Source organism: Triturus cristatus, chromosome 1_1, assembly GCF_964204655.1.
Source record: "Triturus cristatus chromosome 1_1, aTriCri1.1, whole genome shotgun sequence".
Classification (NCBI taxonomy): domain Eukaryota; kingdom Metazoa; phylum Chordata; class Amphibia; order Caudata; family Salamandridae; genus Triturus; species Triturus cristatus.
This window is the reverse complement of record NC_140579.1, coordinates 1,066,819,594-1,066,844,306: the sequence shown is the minus strand read 5'-3', so window position 1 is coordinate 1,066,844,306 and position 24,713 is coordinate 1,066,819,594. Positions and strand designations below refer to the sequence as shown.

The window sequence follows — 24,713 nt, the reverse complement described above, 5'->3', positions numbered from 1 at the left end:
CAAGAGGAGCAGCGAGGCGGCCGTCAGCGGGAGTGGAGCGACAGGTAAGTCTTTTCTTTTTATATTATTTCTCCCCCCAACCCCATGAACTCCCCCCACGGCCGGCCTACTACTTTAGATAGGCGGGGTCCGTCACTATTTCCAATCAGCCTTTCGCTTCCTGAGAAAATGTCAGGGTTTACGCTTGTTATGAGGTGATGTTGCTAAGTTCCTCAAAAGACATTTGATCATGTTGGTAGTAGATATGTGATTCTAAATTAATAAAGCAAATCAATGATTGCCAATAATAGCACACCAGTTCAAGTAAATTTCATTAATTGAACATCTCCTCCCCTAGTCAAATTAACCATCTTGAAAAAATCTTGAAAAATCTTTAAAGACTGAGACCGAAAAAAGTATTTTTTAAATTAATAAGATGTTTAAAAAGGTGCTCCTCCAATGGCCTGCGCTCTGGTGACAACAGCCAGCCTCTTGTGGGAACCATCATAGAACTTCATTACTTCAGCAATTCAAATGCCTAAGACTGGTTGTTGTTTAAACCCTCCTCGTTGTCAAGGCTTATTATCTTCAGAAACATTTGTTAAATGGTGATTTCTTCAATGAAGTGGACGGAGGCTTTGTAGATTTCAATGTTGTAGTATATTGAAAGATGCAAGGTGAGAAACAGCTCAACCGTCTCAGGAACAAGCTCATCTGGAATGCCCCACAACATTCCACAAACCAGAAAGAGCATCTTAACAGTTCTAGAATCCATACATGCAAGATAACACAAGATTAAAGGGAAAGCACATTACAGCACATCTCTCCCTGTAATGCATAAAATGTGAACAAGGTTAGGAACAAATTAAAATGAGGCAAGAACTAGTTAACAAAATATCAAAGAATGAATAAAGACAAAAAGAATTTATAAATGAGGTTTAAATAACATAATCATCCAGATATGATGGAGCACGGGTCTCCCTTTTAGATTTCCTTGGAAACTTAAGATCACACATGTCACCATCATTACTAAGATGACCAAATCCCCTCCCTTGATAAACAGCAATTCTGCTGAGATCCCATACCCTATGATCAGAAGTTCTAACAGCATTGTCAAAGACTTTAATAACCTTCAAGGGTTTCGAGAATTTAAAACCAGAAACACAGAATCCAGGTTTCTTAATCATCACTAAGTCGCCAACCACAACTTTGGTTGCCTTGACAGCGTGTCTCAAATTTTTTACTTTTTATGCATTTTTCATCCTACTTCTCTTTCCAATCATGCATATCAGAGATCACACGTTTATCAGAGAGAAACTTATTAACCCACGGGGGTTCCAGGAAAGTATTGGGGTGTCTTCTACGAAACAAAAAGAACAGTTGAGTGAGGCGCTAATCTATAGACCCCAACCCTCTTAGAGACCTCCTCCTTCCAATCAAGACAGTTTTGTTTTGTCAAAGAAATGGTTTCTTTTATTACTCTATTAAACCTTTCCACTGTCCCATTGGATTCTGGATGGTACAGAGGAAATATTTTATGATGAATACCACAATTGAGGAGAAATTCTTCCATTTCTTTTGAAACAAGTTGATCGCCATTGTCAGTTAATGAAGTATCAGGTATACCTTCTCTTGTAATAAACACTTTAAGAAAATCAATAACAGTTTTAGTATATAAAATTGTTTACTTGCACTAGTCTGGAAGCCCAAGAAAAAGAGACTCCCCTACAAGCTCCTACAATTAATGCTGGTGCTCGTTAGGCGCAGGGTAGCTATAACTTGGATGGGGCAAAGGGCCCCAGAAGTGCCCATCTGGCTCAAAGATGTCTGTGAATGGTAACTGGCCGAAAAGGCCCACATGAAGCTCACCCGAAGGGACGAGAAGTTGCAAGGAGACCTACTTGCTTGGCTTGACATGTGTACCTCTGGGTTGGCAGAGGAGGAGCCCTCCTCGCAGGATACAAGCGGCAGTGGGGAGAGTGGATTAGATATAGCCAGTGGGTCCAGCCCCAACGGGGAGAGAGAGGCTCGACCCCGGTGATGTCTGCATTGGAACTCGGTGCCATGCCTGTTTCCTCCCTCACTATGATATCTTTGCAAATACATTTTTTTTCCTTCCCTGGTGCTGCCGTTTGTCCTATATGCTATTACTACCTTCAACGATATGCCTACATATGCCGATTCGATGCCGATTTTATTTGTTTTTTCTTGTATTTGCAACATGTAAATTAAAAAATAAAGTTTAAAAAAAATGTTAATTTCTCGATAGTGACTCCCAGAAAGGAGCTATGCCAGGGAAACTTGACACCATGTGACAGAAGTCTGCGTTAAGGTGGTCACATAGTCAGCCCTTGATTACCTCAGATACCAGTATCATGTTTATTTTTTTAACTGTCATGTAGCTGTTGTGCGGAAAATTAAACTATGCATATTGCAACAAAAAATATATATATCCATCACTACAATGAGATAGGTGTCTTGCCCATTACCATGTACAGGACCCAAAATATCTAAAGCAATATCTTTCCAAGGGCCACTGGGACAAGACCTGGTTTCCATAGGCTGAGTTCTGATTTTCATATTTTTATCACTCAATGAGCATTGAACACATTCTCTTACCAAATGCTCAAATTGAAAATCCATATGAGGCCACCAGTAGGTAGATCGTACTCTCTCTTTGGTCTTAGAAATGCCTAAATGTGCATTAGGTGCTAGATCTAGTCATTCTTTCCACAGCACAACTGGAGGGACTAACCTATGGCCTCTCCATTACATGCCCTCACCAGAGGACAGCTGATCTTTTACACACCAATAATCTTTAAAACGTGGCTCTACTTTATAGTGCCAACCGTCACAGATCAGTCTTATCAGACCGTGAATTACCTCATCCTCATGACAAGCCTCTCGCCAACGTTCCTGTAAAATAATCTTATACTCAATATCACAGACAAAATCATGAGAGTGATTGAAAGCTGAATCATCTTGACAATCAGATTCAGTAACAGGGACCAATCTAGAAAGCGCATCAGCCACAATATTTTCTGATCTAGGAATGTATTTGACACAAAAATGATATCCTTGTAAACCAACAACCCATTTAGAAATTCTTGGTGAAATTAAATCAATGCCCTGGTTAGAAAAAACCTCACATAGTGGCTTTTGATCAGTTTTGACCATGAATGAGGTACCCCACAGGATTTTTTTTCATTTCTTAATGGCCCAATAAACCGCAAGAGCTTCCCTTTCAATGACCGAGTACCTAGACTCAGCTCCTTTGAGGCTCCTTGAAATGAACATGATAGTATTATCTGGACCAGTGCCACCCTGATACAAGATAGCACCAAGACCCTCAAGGCTTGCATCAGTGGAAATGACAGAGGACTTGCTGGGATCAAAGTTGCGCAGTTTTGGGAGCATGAGATAATTTGATCTTAATCTCACGAAACTCTCTTACAGGCTTCATCCGACTCAAATTTTACTCTCTTCTTCAACAAGTTACGCATGTTAAATGTCACCTCAGCAAAATTCTGGACAAATTTGTTATAATACTCAGCCATTCCAAAGAAACGCATGAATTCTTCCTTGGAGGAAGGAGCAGTTAAGTCTTTAATAGTGTCAACTAAATCAGCTTTGGGGATTACTCCATCAGCCGTAATTGAATGACCTAAATAGTCAATTTTATTCAGACCAAATTTGCACTTTTCAAGTTTTATAGTAAGATTGTGTGCACTAAGTCTATCGAGGACTTGTCTGACCCTACTACCATACTCATCACTGCCATAAACTAAAATATCATCCTGGTATCCACACACTCCTGGCACATTAAGCAAAACTCTCTCCATGGCACGCTGAAAGACAGAGGCAGCAGTTACCAGGCCAAAAGGTAGTCTCATGTATCTAAAAGTGCCAAAAGGTACAACAAAAGCAGTCAGATCTTTAGAGCACTGATCTAATAAAATCTGATGGTAGGCAGAAGTTAAATCAATGGTACTGAAATATTTTGCACCACTCACCATAGTTTAAAGATCAGAAATATTGGGAAGGGGATATTTATCAACCAGAACACATTTGTTGAGCTGTCTGAGATCCACACATAATCTCAAAGAGCCATCAGCCTTCCTGGCGGCTACAACTGGAGCCAACCAGAAAGTACCCTCAACCTCTTCAATAATGCCTTGTGATTTCAACTTCTCTAATTCACAACACATCTTTTCTCTTACCATAAAAGGAACATTGCGTACTTTACTAGAAACAGGAATTGACCCAGGAGGCAAATTAATTTTGTGACAATATCCCTTCAAACACCCTAATTTGTCACCAAAACTTGAGGGTACTCTTTCATTAAATCTGTTTGCAACAGAGAATCATGTCCAACAAGTTTGACAGGTTGTCTCTCTTCTAAAATAATGGGAGGAACACTGTTGGGGTCTAACATGACACCAAGGTCTTTCTGATGCCACCAACTTATAATACTGTATCCTTGTTTAGAAACATAGATTTTACTTGAGGTAAAACAATCTTCATATTCAATTAAACCAATAAAATATCCACGCAATTCAAAGGGATCACCACCGTAGGCAAACGGGCGAATATCAGGTTTAAGTAAGGTGACTTTTGCTTGTAATTTGTCTTCAAAGAATTTAATAGGAATAATGGTAATTTTGGCACCAGAATCAAATAAGATCTTAGTCTTTTCACCTTCAACATTAATATAATCTAGAGGGCTTCTGCCTGTAAAATAATTTGTCCACACTAAAAATCATGAGAATCAGTAGATAAGTTACAGTCAATTTTACTGACCTTCTGGCTGAGACCCTTCATTCTACAGGCAACAACAAAATGTCCCTTTTTTTTAACAAAAAGTACAAACAGCATTAAGATCAGGGCATGACTTGTCATTTGCCCAGTCTAATTGCACCTATAACATTTTCTTTCCCTATTGCCTTAAAATGTGTTCATTTGTTTATCACTGTCTTGAACTCTGGTTTGGGAATTCTTGGAAACAGAATTTGATTTAGAAGATGAATTGCTACTTGAGCTAACAACTGGTGAGGGAGAAATATTAATACCTGCAACAGATACCTCTTTATTGAGATCTTTCTAGATCTCCTTCACACACTCAAGAGAATGTTCAATTTGTTTAGCTACCAATAAAACTTCATCAAGAGAAGGTTCATCTTCAAGTCACAATTCATCACGCACTTTTTCAGTTCTGCATCCCAACACCTATTAATACCTCAAACTTGCAGGAAGAGGCTGAACGTCTAAGATCTGTGACGTAATTTTCAATAGTCTCACCTTCCTTTTGTAGTCTCCTGCCAAAATGATAGCTCTCTAAAATTGTGCTTACTTTAGGTAAGTAATGAATATCAAGTTTGTAAATGCACATCGTGTACTCATTAAGATCTAAAGCAACACTATCAGGGACATCAGGAAGTTGATCAATAACATCTTGCCCTTCCGAACCAAGACAGTGTAAGAGTAGAGCTGTTCTCCTTTCAGCACCGAAAGAAATACCACAAACCCATGCATATCTCTCAAAAACCTTCTTCCATTTTGACCATTTGATGGGTGGGTCACCAGGGGATTGAAGCTAAAAATTGAGGTGCCATAACTTTCCGCATGGTTGATGACAAAGTAAATAACTCAGAATAAAGTGTTTCTTATGCGTATCAGCGTAAATAGAAGTAGATTCCAAGATTTGCAAATAGAAAGAATATGCAAAACGTATTAGCATCCAGAAGAAAACACCAAATAAATAAAGATCTTACTGTAATCTGAAAAAAAAATTATCCAAGAAATAAAGTGACACACCATAAAAAAAACATATGCTGTGTGTATCAGCATGTAAAAATCTGATTGATTCGCTGTGCGCATCAGCGCGTGGTTGAAAAAACTGGAAAGATCTTGAATTCACCGTAAAGAGAAATTCTGAAAGGAATACGGTTACATGCCAAAACAAAAATTCATGCTGTGTGACAGCGCAGATGAAATAAAATTGATTGAGATGCCAAACAAAAATTAATGCTGTGCGTGTCAGCGCAGATGAAATCAAATTGATTGACACGCCAAACAAAAATTCATGCTGTGCGTGTCAGCGCAGATGGAATAAGATTGATTAGCTGTGCGCATCAGCGCGTAGTCAAAATTAGCAGAAGGGATTTGAATACTCAGTGCGAAGCGTGATGAAAAATACACGCGTTAGCAAGGATACTTGGTAGGCACGTAATGAAGGAGCTGCGCTGAAACGGAGACGACGAATACACACATTGTCAAGGTAACGTACAGGTAACGTCACAAATCCTGACAAGCAAAATATGCCATGAACGCATGGGAGAGCTGAGCCCCGAGAGATTGCGCGAGGTGAGTCCAAATACGATCACAAGGCTGTGTTTGAAAATGAACAAAAGCATAGCCTTGGTTATCGGGGCGCAATCGATTCACATAAGCGTACGTGACCGCCAATGTAAATGAAGGCACGTCTTTGGCTAGCAGCGCATAAAGTTATTTAAACAAATAATCACCACAGTTAAAATACATGTAGAACTAAAACTCACCACTGTCAACATATGCGCAGGTAGTACGAAGACAGCAGGAGTAAGAAAGAAAACGAAAATCTTACTTCAGTATGACGTGTAGACCAAACCTCCTCGAATTCTTTGAAGATGAGAAGCAGTTTCTCATGTGTCACAAAGCATGAAAAGGCAGGCTTGAAGTTGCTTGCAGAGACTCCAGTCCCATCAATATGTTGATAATACAAAAGTTGGAGTAGAGCTGTTCTTGTCTTTTTCCTCCTTTCTTTTCCCAGTCGTCGCCAGTGTTAAATGGTGATTTCTTCAATGAAGTGGATGGAGGCTTTGTAGATTTCAATGTTGTAGTTTATTGAAAGATGCAAAGAAGAAACAGCTCAGTCACCCAACCGTCTCAGGCACAAGCTTACCTGGAATGCCCCACAACACTCCACAAACCAGAAAGAGCATCTTAACAGTTCTATTATCCATACATGCAAGATAACACAAGAATAAAGGGAAAGCACATTACAACAACATTATGGCTTTTGATTGCAGGATTTGATCCTCATTACGTGGTTTCTTTTGTTATTCCAGACCTGAGATGGCAAATCGTGGTTTAAATATCCTACAAATTCTCTAAATAAAATAAATATATATTTATATATGGCGGTGCGTGGTACACTTATGGTTTAAATAAAATACCTTGCACTTAGTGGATCTGGGTCCGTTTCGTCTTTCCAGCAGCTTTTGCTGCAAGTCCTCTACCCCGGAAACAAACGGAAGCGAACCACAAAGTAAGTGCTGTATTTTTTAGTTTATTGCTGCCACCATGACCATCATGACGCGTTTCGTCCTTGTTCACATGACGCGCATTAGGAGTCGCCATAACTTTTTTAAAGTGACCTGTGCCTCTCACGTGATTTAGCATGGACATAGAAAAAATATACTGTTGTTGTTGTTGTCCATGTGTGAAAAAACAACAGTTATAGTTAGGACCGTGTTTCCATAGGAAATCCGCAACATTCTATTTTGAATAACTTTGGCGCCGGTTGACGAATCCTCGCAAAATTCTCAAAATAGGTGGGGCGCTCCGCTCCGCTCCTACCCTGAAAGTCTCTGGGGGATTCGTCAAGCGGGGGCTGAGAAAAAGGGGGGTCCCAAAACGTGTTTTCCCTATGCATTTTTCCATAGGACCTTTAGTCCAAGCTACAGCCCGAACGGCTGAACAGAATTACTTGAAATTTGGCAAAGAGGTAGTCCTCAGGTCAGGGATGTGCCTTTTGCAGGTCTGGTCTAAATCTGGTCAGTATTTCCTGAGAAAATAGCATTTAAATCGATATTTATATCTATAAGCGCGCTCCAAGCGCGTACGGTAAGCTTACCGTACGCGCACGCTGCCGTGCGCGAGCTTAATTCTGATTGGTGGTTACATGACTGTAAACATTCGAATCGGTCAAAATCAGGAAGAGTCGGCCGCCATTTTGTGTGTCTCACACTGATAAACAAAGGTGGAGAACGTGAAAAGGGGGCAACGAAGAGAGTTGCAGACCCCCTAGCATTTGTCAGGGGGTCCAAGAAGGTCCCAAAAGTATGAAAAATACATTTAATTTTTTTTTTTTTAAATCGCGGGGTGCGCGTACGGTAAGCTTACCGTACGTGCACGGTAGAAAAAAAACAATAAAAAAATAGAAGAAAAATCAAATTTAAGTGTTTAGATATTAGGGGGCTCTAAAAAGAGCCGTTGTGTTTATGAAGTGGTTTTTTTGTGGTACCTACAAGTAAGTACCGATGCAGAGTCTAAAGTTCTAGAGGAAGACTCTGTTGCCTTCATCAGTGAAATGTACACCGTCTCCTCTATAAATGCCTTGCATGTTGTAACGCAAGTTGTTGTGGTATATAGAACCCATACCATAGTCTCTGAGGAAAGCAGAAATAGATTTGTTGACGTGCTTTCTTGCTTTGTCAATCTGTGGACAAAATTGGTTGGACCAGTTCCACTTTTGCCTTTGGCATATATTAGAATATACAAAGGCAGATTGAGGAAAAAGCGACATTAATTGCACAAAGGTGTCCTTAACAAGCATTTCCAGACCTACCCCAGTTAAAGTGCCTAGGTCATTTCCACCACAGTGCACAATAATAAGGTTAGGCTGTTGGAGGTGTAGAAAAGATTTCACCAAAGGCATTAATTGGTGCCACTTTAACCCTCTCTGACCAATCCATTTAATGTCTACATTTGGCAAAGCAAGGTCTCTCACCATACCTCTTTTTTCTGCATACTTTTCACGCCAGAAGACATAGCTGTGACCTACAATCCACACTGTGAACATCTTTCAAGGAGATCTGGATGCACTCAGGAGGTGTCTTTCAGTAGAATGGCAATATGAAATGAAAGACAGTTGTAAAATGGAGGCATACATATTTTTTTTTAATAAAAAGAACTCATTGGCTGATTCAAACCATTTTACAGTTAAAACTAGGCTGTATGTGTACATTTTTAGAAGCATGTTTTGTATTGGTTCAGAAAATTGTGTTCCCACAGAAGTTTAATTTGGATTTGCTGTTAGGTTTGACAGGTGAAGCAATCTTGCTCTTTGGAATAGAAACATTGTGTGCTGAACTTCTGACCTCTCTGTTCACACCAGTGTTCCCTGAGCTGTTGCTATGGTAGCAGGCAGAAGTCAAGTTGGGGGAAGGGTTCATTTGGAAAAGGGTTGAAGTTTTCAAGCAATAGAAATGTGTGATTTCATTTGAAAAAATGTGGGAAGCACTGAGATTTGTCATTAACATGTATATGTGTGAAAAAAGAGAGGGAAACATTGCCATTTACTGGTTCTGGTGAGAGGAGAGAGGTGTACATCTCTGAGATTCTGACTCTGATAATCTGCTGTGTTCTCCTCTCTCTGCTTTTCTCATTTCCGTTGTACTCCCTCAAGGACCTTGTAGGGTGTAAACATTTTTTTTTTTTAATGCGCGTAAAAAATTAAAAAATTAAAAAAAATTAAAAAAAATTGTGAGGTAAGGTTGGCTCTTAAAAGAGCCATTGTGTTAATACAGGGACAGAGGAAAGAAAGAATGGGAATATTAACAAGGACCACAGATGTGCTGGTCTATCTTATTGTCTATTAGGGAAATACTGGTCTACCCATGAACAATTAGACCATAACATCTGGTGCACCTCATTTGTACCCTCTGAAATCGAGGGTTCGTTTCCAGAGGAGCAGAATGGTGATGCTCCCACCGCAGAGGAAGTGCTTGGCTGAGCTGCCGAAGATGTACTCGGCTGAGCTTCTGCGGATGTGCTCGGGTGACTTACTGAAGGGTTTGCTTCAGTATGTCGAGCAAAAGTCCTTGGATGAACATCCCTAAGGTGTCTCAACATAGTGTGATTACCAAAGGAATACTTCTTCCTTGGATTACCTCTAGATAACACACGCTCACAAAGTGAGCAGGTAACTAAAGGAGCATTTACCTTTTTCTGCCCCTCAGGAAATGTAAAATACTCCCAAATAAAAGAACTCTTCTGTTTCCTCCTTCTCTGTCTGATGATGCTGCTGCCCTGCTCACTCTCAGAAGAGGACTGCTGCTCTGCCATTGTATCCCAAAGACAATTCAGCTCCTTCTCCTAAGAAATCACAAGCAGTAATGAGGGGAATGGGTGTGGTGTAGGAAGATTCTGGAACTGAAAGTAGTTTAAACCAATCAAAAGTGTTGTTTCTTGATCACATGACCAACCGTACGCGCACGTTGAGCTTACCGAGTGCGTACGGTAAAAGTACGCATGCGCGTACGAAAGACACATGCACGCGCGCATGCGCATTACAGGCACACTCGTACACTTCCGCGTAACGTGCGCGCGCGTGCGCATATAAAGCATGCGCTTACGCGTCGCGTAGGAAGTACGGACGCGTACGCAAATTGCGTAAGCATGCGCACACGGAGTATAAATATTACGTACGCTCACCGTACATAAAGCGAAGCGTGCGCTTACGGTAAGCTTACCGTACGCGCACACTGTAAAAAAATTTTTTTAAAAAAAAGATAAAGGTTTGTTGAAGATATTAACTATGTTATACAACTATATCTAACCATTTATTTAAAAGGTGAATCTTTCTATATTGAAGAATGCATTAAAACCATGAATATATACATAGGTAGAATAGTGTTTAAAGGAAAAAAGAAAAAGAAAAAAAATAATGTGAAAAAACAAACAAATTCAATGAAAAAACCATAGGTTTCACACACATTATAGTTAGGAATTAAAATTCAAAAAACCATGCAAAAACACAGAAAAAACCATAGGTTTCACACACGTTATATTTAGGAATTAGCTTTTAAAAAACCTTGCAAATTCACTGACAAAACCATAGGTTTCACACACGTTATAGTTAGCTGGACATTTCTCTCGTAAAAAACCATTGAAATTCCCCTGTTATAGTTAGTTCAGCTAACTATAACTCGCGCACCCGCAATCCACTGCTGATGACGTCACATATTACATCACTCATGACATGGTCAGTGACATCACTCATGACATCACTGATGACATCTCAAATGACATCACTGATGACATCACTGATGATGTCATCAATGTGATAAATTACCACATCTTCTCACACCCTTATAAAAGCTTTGATATATCAACTCAAAATTACAGAGTTCCATTCTCATATCCATAAATAATGCAATACCAATAACTGCATACCCACATATTAACTTTTAGGTCTTCTTACACCTCCACACACTCACCTGTAAAGTCACTCATAGTTACAGTCACTCCATAAAAAAGTATCATATGAATTTATACACACACCTATATAGACACTCACACACTACCAATCATCCATAGAGGTACTCTCACACCTAGTCATTCATACAAATAATCACACTGCCATTTACTCACCTATGCAGTTATACACACTCAAGTTCCCTTGCTCACAAAAATAGTATCACATTTTTATGCTCTATTAGAATCATTGACAAAAGCACACACTCATCCATACAGTCACTGTCACAATCACACATTCTCACATCTAGCCACTTATATACTCTTACACACATATATACTGCCTTTCACATATGTAGTTAGTCACAAATGTACCACTGAGATATACATTCAATCCCTAACACACCCATACATACACTCGCTCAACCATACAGTCCATCACAGATGCACTCTTAAAACCATGCACCCATAGAATCACCCACTCACACATCTATGCACAGAGTCACACACAGCCTACCCACACTAACACTCAGGCACCCATACAGATACTGAGACAACCAATCGATAACCCATATAGACACTCATATAGCTATTCACAAAACCATGCAGCCACTTATACACCAACAGACAGAAACATACAGACATTCACACAGTTTAGTCACTAGTCTGCAGTAAGATACATTTAATGACTCACTTATAGAGTCAGTTACGCACCAAAGAAAATCATACATTTACACACTTGTACACCCACTCATTCTTCAACAGGCCTTTCCCTATATATGTTAAACATATTAAAATTGTTCAGAAACACATACTCAATGGATGATGACATCAGTGATGTTATCAGTGATGTCATTTGAGATGTCATCAGCGATGTCATGAGTGATGTCACTGACCATGTCATGAGTGATGTAATATGTGACGTCATCAGCAGTGGATTGCGGGTGCGCGAGTTATAGTTAGCTGAACTAACTATAACGGGTGAATTTCAATGTTTTTTTACGAGAGAAATGTCCAGCTAACTATAACGTGTGTGAAACCTATGGTTTTTTCAGTGAATATATATATATATATATATATATATATATATATATATATATATATATATATATATATATATATATATATATATATATATATATATATATTACCTACTGGCGGTCGCCAGTAGGTAGTTATAGTTAGGACCCCTTTTCCATAGGAAAACCTCAACATTCTATTTTGAATAACTTTGGCGCCGGTCGATGAATCCTCGCGAATTTCTCAAAATAGGTGGGGCGCTACACTCCGCTCCTACCCTGAAAGTCTCGGGGGGATCCGTCAAGCGGGGGCTGAGATAAAAGGGGGGTCCCAAAACGCGTTTTCCCCATGCATTTTTCCATAGGACCTTTAGAACGAGCTACAGCCCGAACGGCTGAACAGAATTACTCGAAATTTGGCAGAGAGGTAGTCCCTAGGTCAAGGAAGTGCCTTTTGTAGGTTTGGTGTAAATCTGTTCAGTAGATTCTGAGAAAATAGCCTTTAAATCAATATATATATCTGAGCCCGCTTACGGTACGCTTACCGTACGCTTACCGTAAGCGTACGGTGGCGTGCGCGAGCGCGATTCTGATTGGCTCTTAGATCTTAGTAAACATTCGAATCGGCCGAAACCAGGAAGCGGCGGACGCCATTTTGTGTATTTCACTCAGAAAAAAAAGAGTGAAAACAAGAAAAGGGGGCAATGAGGAGAGTTACAGACCCCCTTACATTTGTGAGGGGGTCAAAGAAGGACTGTAAAGTACAAAGAAAACATTTATTGATTTTAAAAAAAAAACACGGGGTACGCGTACGGTAAGCTTACGGTAAGCGTACGGTAGAAAAAAAAAAAAAAAAAATGAAAATCAGATTTAAGTGTTTAGATATTAGGGGGCTCTAAAAAGAGCCGTTGTGTTTATGAAATGATTTTTTAGTGGTACCTACAAGTAAGTACCGATGCAGAGTCTAAGGTTCAAGAGGAAGACTCTGTTCCCTTCATCATTGAAGTGCACACCATCTCCTCTATAAATGTCTTGCATGTCATAACGCAAGTTGTTGTGGTAAATGGCACCCATACCATAGTCACGGAGGAAAGCAGAAACAGATTTGTTGACGTGCTTTCTTGCTTTGTCATCGCACCGCGTGCCCACCGTGCGTGCACGGAACGAACTGCGTTAAGTGGGCGCGCACGCCACGAATGGCGTAAAGTAACTTAGCATTTAAAAAACCGTACAAATTCACTGAAAAAACCATAGGTTTCACACACGTTATAGTTAGGAATTAGCATTTAAAAAACCTTGCAAATTCACTGAAAAAACCATAGGTTTCACACATGTTATAGTTAGCGGAAATTTTACTGATAAAAAACCAATGAAATTCCCCCGTTATAGTTAGTGCAGGCAACTATAACTCACGCGACCGCAATCTTCTGCTGATGACATATGTGTCTTTATGAAAAAAAAATATTTGTAATATATGTATAGCTAAAAATGTATGGAAGAAGACATGGGCAAATAAGTGTCTAAATACAGTATTAGCATCAGCAGAGGATTGCGGTCGCGTGAGTTATAGTTGCCTGCACTAACTATAACGGGGGAATTTCATTGGTTTTTTATCAGTAAAATTTCCGCTAACTATAACATGTGTGAAACCTATGGTTTTTTCAGTGATATATATATATATATATATATATATATATATATATATATATACATATATATATTATCTACTGGCGGTCGCCAGTAGATAGTTATAGTTAGGACCGAGTTCCCATAGCAAATCTGAAAATTCTATTTTGAATAACTTTGGCGACGGTTGACTTATCTTCGTGAAATTTTCAAAACTAATGGGGCGCTCCGCTCAGCTCCTACCCTGAAATTCTCGAGGTGATTCGTCAAGCGGGGGCTGAGAAAAAAGGGGGGTCCCAAAACACGTTTTCCCCATGCATTTTCCCATAGGACCTTTAGTCGAAGGTACAGCCCGAACGGCTGAACAGAATTACTTGAAATTTGGCAAAGAGGTAGTCCTCAGGTCAGGCATATGCCTTTTGCTTAAATGGTGTAAATCCGTTCAGTAGTTCCTGAGAAAATCAAAAGTAAAATCACATATATATCTGGGCGGAGCCTAACCATCCCATCTCATCGTGAGATCTGATTGGCTTCCAGCACTTCATCCAAGAAGTGTTGGCAGCCATCTTGGGACCAATATACATGATAGCACCTCATTAAAAAGCATTGCAGTTAATAGAAGGTTTTAAGACTTTAGTTACATTATAAATCATTTGTTGATGGTACCATACTCATTTTAGGAATTGTGGTGTGTTCTAAGGTGATTTTACCATGTGAAAAAGCCTTCTGCTGTGATATCATGAATCATGTTTGAGAGAAAACTATTTTCTCATGCTTTTCCCACAGAGGTTTGAAAGGTGATCTATAAGCTAACTGAGAGCATATTTTCTGTAAATTCACATTATCTTTCTCAGTCATGTGAGAATGAAGTCTGACATTATCAGTAAAACATGTACATCCAACAAGGGCAGAGACTGTCAGTTGATTCCTTTGTGTTCTACTGCAGCTTCCCAGAGTGTTCTAAAGAACAACTAGAGCGCTAACAGTCCTACTTATGACAAACATATGGCACACCTGAAGCCATCTTGGTTGGAATAAAGTGGTAATTCTTAAAACATTTAATTTAAAAAGGAACAAAATGAGGGGGTTCATTTTGCCATAGAAAGTATGATTAGTGCTGCAGAAAGGAAAATTAGGCACATTTTGAGTGACTTCTCAAATCCTCTTCTATTGCATTAAAAAATTCTGACATGCAGACTGAAACATGCACTTTCAATACCAGCAGCAGACTTCACTGGTGAGCAGTAGCTTTACTACAGTGATCTAATAAGCAACTAGAGTGCTAACATTCTGAATTTATGGCAAATTTGTGACACATCAGAATGCCTTCTTGATGGAATCAAAGTAAAAGACTGAAAGTATTTCCTACTGAGGAGACTGTAGTAAATGAGGAAATTAAGAAACATCATAACAAATAAGTCTCCCAAAATGGCCACCAGAGACAAAAGAGCCCAAATGTAGCCCAAATATCACCCAGATGTAGCCCAAATATAGCCCAATGACAGAATGTCCCAGAGTGTTCTAACGAACAACTAGAGCGCTAACAGTCTTACTTATGACAAAAGTATGGCACACCTGAAGCCATCTTGAATGGAATAAAGTGGTAACACTTAAAACATTTAATTTACAAAGGAACACAATGAGGGGATTCATTTTGCCATAGAAATTATGATTAGTGCTGCAGAAAGAAAAATTAGGGCACATTTTGACTTCTCAAATCCTCTTCTATGTAATAAAAAAATTCTGACATGCAGACTGAAACATGCACTTTAAATACCAGCAGCAGACTTCCCTGGTAAGCAGTAGCTTTACTACAGTGATCTAATGAGCAACTAGAGTGCTAACATTCAGAATGTATGGCAAATGTGTGACACATCTGAATGCCTTCTTGATGGAACCAAATAAAAAACTGAAAGTATTTCCTACTGAGGAGACTGCAGTAAATGAGGAAATTAGGAAACTTCGTAACAAATAAATCTCCCAAGATGGCCACCAGAGACAAAAGAGCCAAAATGTAGCCCAAATATCACCCAGATGTAGCCCAAGTATAGCCCAATGACAGAATGTCCCAGAGTGTTCTAACGAACAACTAGAGCGCTAACAGTCTTACTTATGACAAAAGTATGGCAGACCTGAAACCATCTTGATTGGAATAAAGTGGTAACACTTAAAACATTTAATTTACAAAGGAACAAAATGAGGGGGTTCATTTTGCCATAGAAATTATGATTAGTTCTGCAGAAAGAAAAATTAGGGCACATTTTGACTTCTCAAATCCTCTTCTATTTCATAAACAAATTCTGACATGCACACTGAAACATGCACTTTGAATACCAGCAGCAGACTTCCCTGGTGAGCAGTAGTTTTACTACAGTGATCTAATGAGCAACTAGAGTGCTAACATTCAGAATTTATGGTAAATGTGTGACACATCTGAATGCCTTCTTGATGGAACCAAAATAAAAGACTGAAAGTATTGCCACTGAGGAGACTGCAGTAAATGAGGAAATTAGGAAACTTCATAACAAATAATTCTCCCAAGATGGCCACCAGAGACAAAAGAGCCCAAATGTAGCCCAAATATCACCCATATGTGGCCCAAGTATAGCCTAATGACAGAATGTCCCAGAGTGTTCTTAAGAACAACTAGAGCGCTTACTGTCTTACTTATGACAAAAGTATGGCACACCTGAAGCCATCTTGATTGGAATAAACTGGTAACACTTAAAACATTTAATTTAAAAAGGAACACAATGAGGGGGTTCATTTTGCCATAGAAATTATGATTAGTGCTGAAGAAAGAAAAATTAGGGCACATTTTGAGTGACTTCTCAAATCCTCTTCTATTTCATTAAAAAATTCTGATATGCAGACTGAAACATGCACTTTTAATACCAGCAGCAGACTTCCGTGGTGAGCAGTAGCTTCACTACAGTGATCGAATGAGCAACTAGAGTGCTAACATTCAGAATTTATGGCAAATGTGTGACATATCTGAATACCTTCTTAATGGAATCAAAGTAAAAAACTGAAAGCATTTCCTACTGAGGAGACTGCAGTAAATGAGGAAATTAGGAAACTTCATAACAAATAAATCTCCCAAGATGGCCACCAGACACAAAAGAGCCTAAATGCAGCACAAATATCACCCAGATGTAGCCCACATGTAGCCCAATGACAGAAGTGTGCAAAACACTTATTTTTTGTGTATTTGCAGTTTTATATAGTGCAGACTTGTCAGGTATTGGAATGCTTTACATGAGCATTGGTTACATCACACAAGATCAAATTCATTTTGGTTGTAGACATGGGGAGATTAAGTGATTTGACCACAATCACAGAATGTTGAGCTGAAGCAGAAACCCCAACCTGGTTCCCCAGTTGCAAAGTCTGCAGCTCTGGAAGTAACACCACATCCTCTCGCCAAGGTGCAACATTTAATCAAGTGGTCAACTGGATAAAAAAACATAAAGATTACAAATAATTTAAAAGTTCTTTGTCGCTATCTGAAAACTCAGAAAATATGTCCTCATTTTATTTTTTAAGAGCACTAACCATAATTTTGATGCAAATAAGACCCTCTCATATATGTAATTTCTATAGGAAATGCTCTAGGTATTACAGTTTTGATTACATCAAGATGACGTCAGGCGTTCCACACTTTTGTAATAAATATAGAATGTTAGCAATCTAGTTGTTCATTGGGATACTGTTGAGAGGCAGAGGCCAGGGGCACGGACTCTGAAAATTGAAGGCAGGTAGGAGAGTGCAGAGGCAACAATTTGACCACACTGGGCAGGCAGAAAGGGCAGTAGCAGCACAACAGACTACGGAGGGCAGTGGAAAGGGGGGCAGGGTCAACAAACCAACAATACAGGACTGGCAAGAGAGGCTGTGGCAATATATTAGACCATTGTGGGCAGAAGGAAGAGGCAGTGGTAGTACAACCATACATGCCAACAGACCCGTTTCAGCCAGGAAACATCCAATGTTTTTAACCTCAAATGGGCTCTATTTGATCTGTCTCCTGTCTACAATCTCCTCTTTTTCAATGTAACTCAAAGGGGAAAATCAATACCCCAGTTTTGTTTCAAAATCTCCCTCTTACAAAGTTCAAAATGTTCGCAAGTATGGTACATTGAATCATGGTAGGCAGGAGGAATTGGGGTAGGGACATGGACTCGGATAACAGAGGACAGGAGGGACATGGAGAGGTGCACTGAACTCACCCTACAGGACAGGCATCAGGGTTTGCAGCAGCACAATATACCACACAGCGCATGCGGGATGGGAGTGCAGCACAACAATCCATAGAAAGCAATAGGAAGGAGACAGGACCATGCACATGGACAACAGAGAACAGATGGGAAAGAGGCAATGGTAGCTAGCTGACCATAATGGACAGACAGGAGAGAAAGCTGCAGCATAACAGACCATAAAGGGCAGGAGGGACGGATCAGGGGCATTACAATGGAACAGACAAGCCAGGAGGGAGGGAATAGGGGGTCTGGTCTGCACATGTAAACTGAGGGCTGGGGGCAAGGTGGCAGGGCAGGAGCAGCAAGATGACCATGGAGGTCAGGCAGGATGGGCACTAGAAACAAGACACACCATGGAGAGCAACAATGAGACTATGGTGGCATACACACAGACCATGGATGGTAGGTGGGAGGGGGTCAGGGGCAGCTAGCTGACCACACAGGGAAGGTGGGAGGGGCCATGGCAGCACAGAAGGCCATGCATGGCAAGCGGGAGGGTTAGTGGCAGCACAATGGCTATGATGGGCAAGAAGGAGGGTACAGGGGCATGCACAAAGGACCATGGAGGATAGAAGGGAGGGTCAGGACCTGGGCACAGACAAGAGAGTTCAGGGGACGGGGCCTCACAACAGACCGCGCGGGCAGGCAGGAGGAGCAGTTGCAGCACAACAGATCAGGGAGGGCAGAAGGGTGTGGCAGTAAAATGGACCATGGAGGACAGGAGGAAGGGGATAGGGGCATGGCATGTGGACAGGCAGGGTGGAGGTGGCAGGGACAGGTTACAATCATCTGACAATGCTAGGCAGGTGGGAGGAGAGTGGCAGCTCAACAGAACACTCAGAATAGATAGGAGTGGCAGTTCCATGGAACATAGTGGGCAAAAAGGATGGAGCAGGGGCATGCACAAAGACATCGGAGGGCAGGGGGAAGGAGAATAGGGGCAGCAAGCTAAGCACAGAGGCTAAGCAGGAGGTCAATGATGGGCCATAGAATTGGGCAATGGAGGGCAGGAGGAGTGGACCGGTACATCATGATAAATGGAGGGCAGTGGCAGCACATCAGACCATGCATGGCAGGAGGGAGGAGGCTAGTCCATGGATTCAGACAACAGAGGATAGGGAGGAGGTGGATGGGGCAGCAAGCTAACTGTTCAGAGAAGGTGGGTATTAGGAACTTTATTGTTTTTAAAATGTGTGTCTGTGCGAACTACTTAAAATATGAACAAGTATGCAGCATAATCTCACTTTTATTCAGGAAGAAGAGGGCGTTTGTGACTGTGACTCCGGGCTCACTTGGCAGAAACAGCCCCTGACCCTCCACCCCCATCGCAAAATGTAATGCCCGTGAAAAGGGTAGGTGGACGCAGTGTTATATAGAACATAGTCCTAAGAGCAAGATTGAAAATGAAAACTAGATGTAGTATATGGTATAAACTATGCACCTAAAAGTGTGATATAAGATGAACCGGGGCATGAAAAATAATATGCAATACATTGTGCGCAATGACAGATTCATTGGAGAGCGCGAGATAGCACAGGCACTAGCGCGTGCTATGCGATATGCGCCTTGGAGTGTAATATGCACAGGGCAGTGTTGTGTAACATAACTAGTCTCTAAAGTTGTAATATAAAATATGTGCTGGGGAGTGTAACGTTGCATATGCACTGTGACAAAGATATGGATCCCAGATTGTAATATGTATGGCATAGCGCTGTGCGTTATAACATACACATCAAGGAAGGCACATTAGATGGGGCAATATAACCCGTGCGAAGGCAAGTGTGGCATGAAATATTCACGGGGTGGTGTTACAGTGCACATGGGCTAGAGAGTGTCATAGCATACGCACTAGCTGGTGGAATACAACACAGAGGTGTGAAGCAATCGGCGGGCACTGGTGGGTGTAACACAGCATTGGGCTCAGCCAGGAGCAGGCTGTGTCTCTCAAGTGAGGTTCGTCTCCTTTCCAGAGAGTAAAATAAAAAGTATTACACATCCGGCGGTGGATGTGTTTTTTATTAACCGTGAGGGGGGTTTCTTGCATAGTTTGGTCGAATTTTTATCGAATCCCCTTTGAATGGCTTGGTGTGCGTGTATATTAAATGTGCCCGTCAATAGCTACCCATGTTTGTATAAATAAACGACAAGGGTGTCTACTTGGAGATTACCCACCGGCGGGGGCGCCGGGATTTGGCACGGTAGGGCGTCAGACACATCAGAGCTTCACTAGCGGTGTAAATACATTCCATGTGGATTCATTCTATGCATAGTCGCCTTTTAATGAATAGCACGCAAATCGTCATGGTGATAGGTACATACGGTTTGTCCAGCATGTCCTAGGTGTTTCTATAAATATATATATTTTTAAAATATTAAAAAACAAAGGCCGGCCCCGGGGGATGGGGTCCCCGGAGCCATAAGTGGCCTGAGGAGGGGGGCAACGCAGCCCCCTCCTAAAGAATTAAAATTAAAAAAAGGCCATGACCCGGGGGTTGGGGTCCCCGGGGCCGATTAAGGCCTTGGGAGGGCCAAATTTTTTTTTTTTTAACAAAAACAATTAGGGTGCAGGCCCTGGGGGATGGGGTCCCCAGGGCCAGTAAATTAGAAAAGGAAGGGGGGGCCACACAGCCCTCCTTCTTAAAAAAATAAAATAAATAAAAGACCGGCATCGCGCTGGAGGCCACGCCCCCTCCTTGCAGCACTCTGCAAACACGCCCCCTGGCCTGTTGTAAGTTGGGGAATTAATTCCCCTTCATTACTGAGGGTCCCTGAGGGCTCACTAGCCCAACAGGTATCTCCAGTGTGCTCCAGGGAGCTGCGTTGCTGTGTTCTGAGGCCACGCCCCTTTTTACACCTCTATGCAACGCAGCTCTGTGGCGCTTACTGGAGGTACCTAGTGGGCTAGTTTGACCCTAGGGACCCTAGAGAGTGGTGCAGGCCGTGCCCCTTTTTACACCTCTCTGCAATGGCGCTTACTGGACGTACCTAGTGGGCTATTTTGCCCCTCGGGATCCTCAGGATTCAAGGGGACTTAATCTCCCAACTTAAAAAACGGCCACAGGGCATGTTTACACAGTGGGGAAGGGGACGGGGCCTGAGGTGACGTGTGCAAACACGCCCTATGACGCGTTTTAAGTTGGGGAAATAATTCCCCTACAATCCTGAGGGCCCCTGAGGGCTAACTAGCCCACCAGGTGCTTCCAGTAAGCGCCACTGAGCTGCGTTGCAGAGAGGTGGTCCAGGCCGTGCCACTTTTTACACCTCTCTGCAACGCAGCTCTGTGGCGCATACTGGAGGTACCTAGTGGGCTAGTTGGACCCTAGGAACCCTCAGGATTCAAATGAACTTAATCTCCCAACTAAAAACGGCCACAGGGTGTGTATACACAGTGGTGAAGGGAGGGGACGGGGCCTGAGTTAACGTGTGCAAACAAGCTCTGTGGTGCGTTTTAAGTTGGGGAAATAATTCCCCTTCAATCCTGAGGGACCCTGGGGGCCAACTAGCCCACCAGGTGCTTCCAGTAAGCACCACTCCGCTGCGTTGCAGAGAGGTGGTCTAGGCCGTGCCCCTTTTTACATCTCTCTGCAACGCAGCTCTGTGGCGCTTACTGGAGGTACCTAGTAGCCTAGTTGGACCCTAAGGACCCAGTGTTTTTCTGAAAATTACATATGTTTTATATATGTATATCTCAAGGTCGATGGAAGAATAAATGGGTATATAAGTGTCTAAATGGATGATTTGTTTTTGAAAAATTGATTGTATAACTGACTGATTAACTGTATCTTAGTGAATACATGGCATAGTGAGTAATGTTTAAATATGTAAATATCTGTATCAGTCTCTCACTTTGTGTATCAGTGGCTGCAAGGGTTGATGAGTAGCTACATGAGTGTCTAGATAGGTTATTAGTTGGTTTTTTGAGTATCAGTATGAGTGTTTGAGTGTCTGTATGGTTCGGTGGGGGTATTACGTAGTGCATAGGTGCATCAATAAGTGACTCACTGTTTGTATGTCTTGAAGACAGCATGTGTGCAGGACTGTATGGGTGGATGAGTGTGTGCATGAGTGTGTTAGTGAGTGAATGACTGTCTCAATAGTGTCTTTATGAGTAACTACATATGTTTTAAACTAGTATATGTGACTATTGGTGTATATAAGTGAGTATATGTGAGAGTGAGAGATTGAAAGAGTTCCTGTATGAATAAGTATGTGTTTCTATAAGTGATTGTTTAAAAGACTAAGTATGAGTAAGTTTCTGTAGAAGTAAGTGTGGTGGTGTATGTATAACTGTATATGCAAGTAAATGGATGTTTGATTCTTTATTAGCATGAGTGACCATGTGTGTGAGTAACTCTATGGATGAGTGGCGTTGTGTAACAGGATGTATAGGTGTATGAGTACATATGATGAGTGAGTACATGTATGAGTGACTGTATTGGACTGTTGGTGAATGAGTGGATGTGTATGTGGATCTTAGAATTACTGAATAGGTTGTTGTAACTGGTATTGGTATGTCCATTGTTTTGAAATTTTTAGTTTCTATTTTTGAATGTGTGTATCAAATGTTATATTGGGGGAGAGGAGGTCTGCCACTCCATCACAAGGATGATGTAATCAGTGATGTTATCAGTGATGTCATTTGAGATGTCATCAGTGATGTCATGAGTGATGTCACTGACCATGCTGGGACTTGCCAGTGGGGACAGGAATGCACTGAGAAGCGCTGCAGCCAAGAAGCGCTGTGTGCCTTAACCCAAGCGCTGTGACGAGAAGGCGCTGTGAGCAGGAATCACTGCGCTGGGACTTGTGTGGAAAGTGCCTTGTAATTGATCCCTACTTCACCGCCGTGGATTCGAGTGGGGGTGCACCAAGATCGTCTGTGGAAGCACCGCCGGCAGCCCGGGAGACTCGGGAGGTCGTTGCCTGCTCCGCTGACGTCACCCCTGTGCCACGCTGTCATTGGCCCGAGACTCCGAGGATACCCTGCTTGTCACTGGTTGGCCGCAGGCCGCGCTGGGATTGGTGGCTGCCTCGAGGGCTTCCCCAGCTTTGGCCGGGACAGGAAGGGCGGCACCAGAGGTTGGAGGCCGAGGAGTGTTCGGGAGAGGGAGCCTGCTCGCAAGGAAGCCCCCGAGCCAGCATCCGCCCAGGTACAGTCAGCAGTGCGAGGGGAACTGCCGGGTTGTAGCGGGTTGTGGGGGCACAGCGTTAATAAACACGGAACTGCCCTGGTTTGGAAGTGGATTGCTGGGGGACTGTAAGTGAGAGATTACGGGCCAGAGATTGGGGGAACCCTGAAGTGGAAACCAGCCTCTGTTCTGCATAGCAATTGAGGCCCCTTCACTGCACATTTGGTTACCCCCATGGGATTAAAAACACGCTGCTGCCCATACGATCAGGGTGGAAGGGACTGATATTCTTTACTCTTTGATCTGGGCGCATCACTGCTTGTGCCTGGGGACTTGTTCTCGCCCTAACGTGTTACCACTGAGAGACAGACGATTACCGGGACCCCTGTAACAGCCGCCCCCAAGACATTTGACTGATCCCTTTGACAAACTGCATTGCGCACCTTCTTGTTAGCCTGTAGCTGGGGGTGCATTCTTTGAGCCAGCAACCTTTTGCCCGCTGGTCCCGCTATCATTGCCACTGCCCGCACTTTAACACCTGTTCTCCCCCTGCCGCTGAATCTCGTTTTCAGCAGAGCACGGCCGCAGTTAGGGAGGGGACCACAAGTGCCAGGAGCCTTTGCGGACGGAAGCCGCCTACGAGGGATCCGCGCCATTTGGTGCATAAATCACAGCGCGCCCCCGCGTCGCGGGATCGTGCGCGGGACGCGCCGGGCGAAGCCCGGGCCAAGGGCGGGCCCGTCTAAGCCTGTCTGAGACTGGACTGGGCCCCCCCTTTATGTTTTCAATTCTAGTTAGCCTTTATTCATATATGTTTAATATCTCATTTTAATTCATTTGTCTGATATTTTATATTTAGGTACCCGATTCTGGTTAAACAAACAGGCATCACAGGGCCCATCAGTTGGGCGATGGATATCCGAGCTGCTGAAATGGTCTAGATGCGAGAGTGTGCTTAGAAGGCGGCAGGCCACCAAGGCGGATAACGAGAAGGGGTTGGAGTGGGTAAGGGCTTGGGAGATGATCGTACAAGCTCTGCAGGACCACCGGCTGGAGCGTGCGGAGCACGAACGTTCGGAGAGCGGAGTTCCTTGAGGCTGGGGAGACTATATGCAAACCCCGATGACTAGCACGCATTAGTGTTAGGATCCACTGGTAGGGCCCACATCAGCAGCAGTTGGGGGGGTGGGGTGGGTGGGGGGGAGTTACTGGGGTACGGTTGTAGTGTTACGACGAGGGCCGGCAGGAAGGACCCCTGATTGCTGACCGCCGGGGAACGGGGCGCATGGGCAGCTCTCCTTGGGCACCTAGTAGGTGATGAGTGGCTGGCCTTAGGCACTGCTCACAGGGGCGGGCGCAGATGGGGATGGAGGCTGCGGACACGGACAATACTAGTATCAACCGCGTCGAGGGGTTGCTTCAGACAGGCGGTAGTTGGATTTGGGGAGAGAATCTGATAGGAA

General features: G+C 42.5%; 1 long non-coding RNA gene across 1 annotated transcript in view; it reads right to left on the bottom strand.

Annotated features, from left to right (window-relative positions):
• Positions 1–2,357: 2,357 nt before the first annotated feature.
• The window catches only part of LOC146871540 (uncharacterized), a 33,060-nt gene continuing 10,704 nt past the window's right edge, over positions 2,358–24,713 (bottom strand). The window contains exon 2 of the long non-coding RNA XR_014981019.1: positions 2,358–6,834. This is a non-coding gene — a long non-coding RNA (uncharacterized LOC146871540). The remainder of the gene's footprint in view (positions 6,835–24,713) is intronic.